Consider the following 9,127-nt stretch of genomic DNA (forward strand, 5'->3'; position numbering starts at 1 on the left):
CTATCAGGCTAGCTAGCACTTTCTGTGGGAAATGGCTTATTTTGTTTATTATGTTGGCCTTGGTTCGCCCTGAGTTGTAGTGTCATGTTTTGTTTGACACTTTCTTTCGTTTAAAATAAATATCATTCTGTTGGAACATCTCGATCCTGGATTTTGGTTTGGGGATCGGAGAGGGAACATGCTAATTTATCTTTGTATGTTGCACCCTGACCCCCTAGACAGGGGCGTAACAGACCAGTACAGTTATAGTACTTTGTACTTTGCCACATTTATCTTCTTCTTAGCAAGTGTCATGCATTCTGCTTCTCCAGCGTTTTTAAGAGCTGTTGATGATGTCAAATGCAGCTTACGGCCACGCCGCTCTCTAAGCGCCCGATCTCGGCAGCCAAATAGAGCCGGGCCTGGTTAGTACTTGGTAGGAAGACCGCCTGGGAATACCAGATGCTGTAAGCTTTTTTGCTTGGGTTTACGGGCAGCACAAGCTGGTGTTACTGCCTATTTATTCATAGAAATTGTTCTATATTTTCATCAAATTTTGTTCTTTCATTGCTGTTTTGCTACTTTATTGGTTTGTCAACCATCGTGCTTCTTTACTACTAGACCAGTACCGTTTTAGTACTTTGCCACATTTATCTTCTTCTTAGTGAGTGTCATGCATTCTGCTTCTCCGGCGTTTTTGAGAGCTGTTGATGATGTTAAATGCAGCTTACGGCCACACCGCTCTCTAAGCGCCCGATCTCGTCCGATCTCGGAAGCCAAATAGAGCCGGGCCTGCTTAGTACTTGGTAGGAAGACCGCCTGGGAATACCAGGTGCTGTAAGCTTTTTTGCTTGGGTTTACGGGCAGCACAAGCTGGTGTTACTGCCTATTTATTCATAGAAATTGTTCTATATTTTCGTCAATGTTTGGTCTTTCATTGCTGTTTTGCTCATTTTTTGGTTTGTCAAACATCGTGCTTCATTACTAGTAGACCTTGTTACGGTCCTGGCCATCTTCTTCTTTTCCTTTCGGCTGCTCCCTTTCCGGGGTCGCCACAACGAATCATGTGCCTCCATCTAACTCTATCCTCTGCATCCTCTTCACTCACACTAACTAACTTCATGTCCTCCCTCACTACGTTCATAAATCTCCTCTTTGATCTTCCTCTAGACCTCCTGCCTGGCAGCTCCAACCTCAGCATCCTTCTACCGATATATTCACAGTTTCTCCTCTGAACATGTCCAAACCACCTCAATCTGGCCTCTCTGACTTTATCTCCAAAACATCTAACATGAGCTGTCCCTCTGATGTACTCATTCCTGATCCTGTCCATCCTCATCACTCCCAAAGAGAACCTCAACATCTTAAGCTCTGCTACCTCCAGCTCTGCCTCCTGTCTTTTCTTCAGTGCCACAGTCTCTAAGCCGAACAACATTGCTGGTCTCACCACCGTCTTGAACACCTTTCCTTTCATTCTCGCTGATACTCTTTTATCACACAACACACCTGACACTTTTCTCCACCCGTTCCAACCTGCCTGCACTCGCCTCTTCACCTCTTTTCCACACTCACCGTTGCTCTGAACCGTTGACCCTAAGTACTTAAAGTCCTGCACCTTCTTCACCTCTGCTTTTAAGCGCATAAAAACTTACACTCTTGATTTCTGGCTAAATAAAAGATGTTGCAATAATATTTCCATGCTGAACTGAGTTGTTCTGGTCAAATATGAAGGCAAACCCACTTTCTCTTCAGTATTTAACTGCAATTGGCCAAAATCAGCTCATTCGGTATGAAAATGCTTTTAAGCGCATAAAAACTTACACTTTTGATTTCTGGCAAAAAAAAAAGCTGTTGCAATGATATTTCCATGCTGAACTGAGTTGTTCTGGGTCAAACATGAAGGCAAACCCACTTTCCTTTCAGTATTATGCTGCAATTGGCAGAAACAAGCATATTTGCTCATTCGGCCTGAAAATGCTTTCAAGTGCATAAAAACTTACACTCTTGATTTCTGGCGAAAATAAAAGCTGTTGCAATGATTTTTCCATGCTGAACTGAGTTGTTCTGGGTCAAATATGAAGGCAAACCCACTTTCCCTTCAGTATTTTGCTGCAATTGGCAGAAACAACCTTATTCGGCCTGAAAATGCTTTTAAGCGCATAAAAACTTACACTCTTGATTTCTGGCTAAATAAAAGCTGTTGCAATGATATTTCCATGCTGAACTGAGTTGTTCTGGGTCAAATATGAAGGCAAACCCACTTTCCCTTCAGTATTTTGCTGCAATTGGCAGAAACAAGCATATATGCTCATTCGCCCTGAAAATGGTTTTAAGTGCATAAGAACTTACACCCTTGATATTTGGCTAAATAAAAGCTGTTGCAATGATATTTCCATGCTGAACTGAATTGTTCTGGGTCCAATATGAAGGCAAACCCACTTTCCCTTCAGTATTTTGCTACAATTGGCAGAAACAAGCATATTTGCTCATTCGGCCTAAAAATGCTTTTAAGCGCATAAACACTTACACTCTTGATTTCTGGCTAAATAAAAGCTGTTGCAATGATATTTCCATGCTGAACTGAGTTGTTCTGGGTCAAAAATGAAGGCAAACCCACTTTCCTTTCAGTATTTTGCTGCAATTGGCAGAAATAAGCATATATGCTCATTCGCCCTGAAAATGGTTTTAACTGCATAAAAACTTACACTCTTGATTTCTGGCTAAATAAAAGCTGTTGCAATGATATTTCCATGCTGAACTGAGTTGTTCTGGGTCAAATATGAAGGCAAACCCACTTTCCTTTCAGTATTTTGCTGCAATTGGCAGAAATCAGCTCATTTTGCCTAAAAAAATTTTTAAACGCATAAACACTTACACTCTTGATTTCTGGCTAAATAAAAGCTGTTGCAATGATATTTCCATGCTGAACTGAGTTTTTCTGGGTCAAATATGAAGGCAAACCCACTTTCTTTTCAGTATTTTGCTGCAATTTGCAGAAACAAGCATATTTGCTCATTCGGCCTAAAAATGCTTTTAAGCGCATAAACACTTACACTCTTGATTTCTGGCTAAATAAAAGCTGTTGCAATGATATTTCCATGCTGAACTGAGTTGTTCTGTGTCAAATATGAAGGCAAACCCACTTTCCTTTCAGTATTTTGCTGCAATTGGCAGAAATGAGGTCATTTGGCCTAAAAATGCTTTTAAGCGCATAAACACTTACACTCTTGATTTCTGGCTAAATAAAAGCTGTTGCAATGATATTTCCATGCTGAACTGAGTTGTTCTGGGTCAAATATGAAGGCAAACCCACTTTCCTTTCAGTATTTTGCTGCAATTGGCAGAAATCAGCTCATTTTGCCTAAAAAAATTTTTAAACGCATAAACACTTACACTCTTGATTTCTGGCTAAATAAAAGCTGTTGCAATGATATTTCCATGCTGAACTGAGTTTTTCTGGGTCAAATATGAAGGCAAACCCACTTTCTTTTCAGTATTTTGCTGCAATTTGCAGAAACAAGCATATTTGCTCATTCGGCCTAAAAATGCTTTTAAGCGCATAAACACTTACACTCTTGATTTCTGGCTAAATAAAAGCTGCTGCAATGATATTTCCATGCTGAACTGAGTTGTTCTGTGTCAAATATGAAGGCAAACCCACTTTCCTTTCAGTATTTTGCTGCAATTGGCAGAAATGAGGTCATTTGGCCTAAAAATGCTTTTAAGCGCATAAACACTTACACTCTTGATTTCTGGCTAAATAAAAGCTGTTGCAATGATATTTCCATGCTGAACTGAGTTGTTCTGGGTCAAAAATGAAGGCAAACCCACTTTCTTTTCAGGATTTTGCTTCAATTGGCAGAAACAAGCATATTTGCTCATTCGGCCTGAAAATGCTTTTAAGCGCATAAACACTTACACTCTTGATTTCTGGCTAAATAAAAGCTGTTGTAATGATATTTCCATGCTGCACTGAGTTGTTCTGGGTCAAAAATGAGGGCAAACCCACTTTCTTTTCAGGATTTTGCTACAATTGGCAGAAATCAGCTCATTTGGACTGAAAGTGCTTTTAAGCGCATAAAAACGTACACTTTTGATTTCTGGCAAAAAAAAAGCTGTTGCAATGATATTTCCATGCTGAACTGAGTTGTTCTGGGTCAAACATGAGGGCAAACCCACTTTCTTTTTAAGTATTTTGCTTCAATTGGCAGAAATCAGCTCATTTGGCCTGAAAATGCTTTTAGGAGCATAAAAACTTACACTCTTGATTTTTGGCTAAATAAAATCTGTTGCAATGATATTTCCATGCTGAACTGAGTTGTTCTGGCTCAAATATGAAGGCAAACCCACTTTCTTTTCAGGATTTTGCTTCAATTGGCAGAAACAAGCATATTTGCTCATTCGGCCTGAAAATTCTTTTAAGCGAATAAAAACTTACACTCTTGATTTCTGGCTGAATAAAAGCTTTTGCAATGATATTTCCATGCTGAACTGAGTTGTTCTGGGTCAAAAATGAAGGCAAACCCACTTTCTTTTCAGGATTTTTCTTCAATTGGCAGAAATCAGCTCATTTAGCCTGAAAATACTTTTAAGCGCATAAAAACTTACACTTTTGATTTCTGGCAAAAAAAAAGCTGTTGCAATGATATTTCCATGCTGAACTGAGTTGTTCTGGGTCAAATATGAAGGCAAACCCACTTTCTTTTCAGGATTTTGCTTCAATTGGCAGAAATGAGCTCATTTGGCTTAAAAATGCTTTTAAGCGCATAAAAACTTACACTCTTGATTTCTTGCTAAATAAAAGCTGTTGCAATGATATTTCCATGCTGAACTGAGTTGCTCTGGGTCAAATATGAAGGCAAACCCACTTTCCTTTCAGTATTTTGCTCCAATTGGCAGAAACAAGCTCATTCGGCCTGAAAATGCTTTTAAGCGCATAAAAACTTACACTCTTGATTTCTGGCTAAATAAAAGCTGTTGCAATGATATTTCTATGCTGAACTGAGTTGTTCTGGGTCAAATATGAAGGCAAACCCACTTTCCTTTCAGTATATTGCTGCAATTGGCAGAAACAAGCATATTTGCTCATTCGGCCTGAAAATGCTTTTAAGCGCATAAAAACTTACACTCTTGATTTCTGGCTAAATAAAAGCTGTTGCAATGATATTTCTATGCTGAACTGAGTTGTTCTGGGTCAAATATGAAGGCAAACCCACTTTCCCTTCAGTATTTTGCTGCAATTGGCAGAAATACGCTCATTTGGCCTGAAAATGCTTTTAAGCGCATAAAAACGTACACTCTTGATTTCTGGCTAAATAAAAGCTGTTGCAATGATATTTCCATGCTGAACTGAGTTGTTCTGGCTCAAATATGAAGGCAAACCCACTTTCCCTTCAGTATTTTGCTGCAATTGGCAGAAATACGCTCATTTGGCCTGAAAATGCTTTTAAGCGCATAAAAACTTACACTCTTGATCTCTGGCTAAATAAAAGCTGTTGCAATGATATTTCCTTGCTGAACTGAGTTGTTCTGGCTCAAATATGAAGGCAAACCCACTTTCCCTTCAGTATTTTGCTGCAATTGGCAGAAATACGCTCATTTGGCCTGAAAATGCTTTTAAGCGCATAAAAACTTACACTCTTGATCTCTGGCTAAATAAAAGCTGTTGCAATGATATTTCCTTGCTGAACTGAGTTGTTCTGGCTCAAATATGAAGGCAAACCCACTTTCCTTTTTAGTATTTTGCAGAGCCACAATTCAAGAGTGTAAGTTTTTATGCGCTTAGAAGCATTTTCAGACAGAATGAGCTGATATACTTGTTTCTGACAATTGCAGCAAAATACTGAAGGAAAAGTGCGTTTGCCTTCATATTTGGCCCAGAGCCGCTTGGAAATATCATTGCAACAGCTTTTATTTAGCCATAGTTCATCACAGTAAATATATATATATATATATATATATATATATATATATATATTTTTTTTTTTTTTTTCATTTTTTTCCTTTAGGCTGTTCCCTTTCAGTGGTCGCCACAGCAGTCATATGCCTCCATTTAACCCTGTCCTCTGCATCCTTTTCTCTCACACCAACTAACTTTATCCCCCTTCTCACTACATCCATTCATCAAAGCAAATACTCCATCTCTTGTATTTTTTCTATTGCTGCTCACAAATGTTCACCTCTGCCCTTAGCCGAGCTTCCACTACTCTTTCCTACAACTTCATTGTTTGGCTCATCAGCTTTATTCCTCAGTATTTGCCACAGCTCTGAACATCTCCCTTGTTCTTAAAAATAGGCACCAGTACACTTCTCCTCCAGTCCTCAGCATCCTCTCACTCTCCAAGATCTTGTTAAACAAACTAGTCAGAAACTCTACTGCCACCTCTCCTAGACACTTCCATACCTCCACAGGTTTGTCATCAGGACCAACTGCCTTTCCACTCTTCATCCTCTTCATCATCCTCCTCTCTTCACTCTTACTAATCTTTGCTATTTCCTGCTCCACACCAGTCACCTCTTCTACTCTTCGTTCCCTTTCATTTTCCTCATTCATCAACTCTTCAAAGTTCTCCTTCCATCTTCCCATCACACTCCTGGCACCTGTCAATACATTTCCATCCTTATTTTTAATCACACTAACCTGCTGCACATCCTTCTCATCTCTATCTCTTTGTCTGGCCAACCTGTACAAATCCACCTCTCCCTCTTTAGTGTCCAACCTAACATACAAGTACTCATATGCTCTTTGTTTGGCCTTTGCCACCTCTACCTTCACCTTACGCTGCATCTCTCTGTACTCCTGTCTACTCTCTTCAGTCCTCTCAGTGTCCCACTTCTTCTTAGCTAACCTCTTCCTCTGTATACACTCCAGAACTTCCTCCTTGTCCATTTTCCTCTTTCCAGATGACACACCAAGTCACCTGTCTCCCTGATCACATTAGCTGTAGTGGTCCAGTCACATGAGTGCTTCTACCTCCGCTGTTATATGTCACCCTATGTTCCTGCCTCTTCTGGAAGAAAGTGTTCACTACAGCCATTTCCATCCTCTTTCAGGATAACTCCTACTTTCTCTACAATTTCTCTTCCTATCTGACCCATGGTAAAACAACTTGAACCCTGCTCCTAAGCTTTTAGCCTTGCTACCTTTCCACCTGGTCTCCTGGACACACAGTATAACCACCTTCATTCTCTGCATCATGTCAATCAACTCTCTAGCCTTCCCTGTCATAGTACCAACATCCAAAGTCCCTACTGTCAGTCCGATATTCTTAGCTTTCCTCTTCTCTCTCTGTCTATCAACACTCCTCTCCTTCTTCAACCAACAGTAGTCCAGTTTCCACCGGTACCCTGTAGGTCAACAGCACTGGTGGCGTCGTTGTTAACCCAGGCCCGGACTCATCCGGTAGAGTCATTTTCGGTGTGAAAGTCATGATTGGCATTTTTAATTTGGCATGTGTTTTACGTCGGATGGCCTTCCTGACACAACCCTCTGCATTTATCCAGACTTGGGACTCGCACAAGAAGATACTGGCTCGTGCCCCTTGCGGTTACATTCCATGCTGAACTGATTTGATCTGTGCCAAATATGAAGACATTTACAGTTTTCCTTGAGTTTTTTTTTTTATCCTAGACAATGGACAAGAATATAAACAGAATTTTATTAAACAAATGACTGTAATGAAATCAATCCCATGTGTCATAACATGCATTTTATGTCTATTGCAATGCTCATTGCACCAACCTGATTCTAGGTTGACTGATTTCTCTTGTGCAGAAACTATATGTGTTTATGTCTGGATTTTATGTACATACAATGTGGTTGAAGAAGGAAAAAGAAATGTACGATTAAGCACCAATAGAACTCAACAATACAAAGTGGGCTTGCCACCACATGGTTTTTCAGACTGCAATTGCAGGCAGACTTTCCATAATAGTTTGCCACCATAATCTGTGTGCTTAAAGAAATACATAGAGAAAAGAACCGTGATAGGTCTATTGAAGTGCATGGGGCTCTAGCTCAAATTGATTTTCAAAGGACTTTTAGTCACACTGACTGAGCTTTTTGGTAAGGCAGGCCTTTGTGATGCTCTCCAGTCTTTAAACCTTGATTTAGGTGCAGTGGCTCAGTGGCTGACATTCTCCCTGCAAAAACTAGGGTAAAAAAAGAAAATATATTCCAAAACAGTTAACCTTTCACACAAATTCCAAATGCTCATGTCATTTTCCCTCAACTACAATCTGCTATGCCAACCCTGTGAGAAATTTAAAAATCTAGGTAACACTTTTTCACTGTGTTCACACTTCTAGCTGGCCCAGCAGTTCTGTTCTGCTCCATGTTTTCTCAATTTTGCTAATAACCAATCCCTTGTAAGTTGCCTTTTGCATCTTGCCCTACAGTTTTTGCAGTAACACACCCAAACAAATGTCTGGCACCACCAGCAAAAAAAAACTGCAGTGCCCCAAATAGCAAATGGTCTTATATAGCACTTTTCTACACATTAATGGGGGAGCTGCTATGCAGCTGGCCAACACTCACTGGGAGACCTAACAACTAATTTGGGTTTCAGTGTCTTTCACTAGGACACATGATTGGAGGAGCCAGGGATCGAACCAACAACCGTGGGATTGGTGGACGATCCCTCTACCTGCTGCACCACAGCCACCAACAATTTTTTCTCATACAAACAAACTTTACGCTCTTGTTAAAATTGACTTTGAGTACCCTATGAAAATCCTAAATGGTAAAAGAAGGAAATACAATAGGAACTGACAAGGATCATTGGGATTGACAAGGATTGTTGCACAGACGCAAGCGACCCACCTGTTATGTAAAGCTTATCTTAATTGATCATGTGGTTGGAAGTTTTTATTTTTGTTTTTATCATTGTGGAACCTCTTCTGCTTCAAGCTGTGACCAGTGTGCATCGGCTGTATGGAGCTGGAGACGGCTCATTTGTTCATAATTGGGAACAGCTGATCGGACTACAGCAGACCAGCACTGTGGATTTTAATTTCATTGTGACTTTAAACATTCCAACAAAATAAGGAGAAAAACAGCAGAGGTGAGGAGATTCAAGCCGCATCACCCATCTCTGATTATGGGCAATGTGAGGTCTCTGGAGAACAAGGTGGATGAGTTAATTGCACT

The 9,127-nt window shown here is 40.1% G+C and overlaps 1 pseudogene; it reads left to right on the forward strand.

Moving 5' to 3' along the window:
- The first annotated feature begins 704 nt into the window (after window positions 1-704).
- Window positions 705-823, forward strand: LOC137140341 (5S ribosomal RNA; annotated as a pseudogene).
- The last annotated feature ends 8,304 nt before the right edge of the window (window positions 824-9,127 follow it).

The sequence above is a fragment of the Channa argus genome, chromosome 13, assembly GCF_033026475.1.
Source record: "Channa argus isolate prfri chromosome 13, Channa argus male v1.0, whole genome shotgun sequence".
NCBI lineage: Eukaryota > Metazoa > Chordata > Actinopteri > Anabantiformes > Channidae > Channa > Channa argus.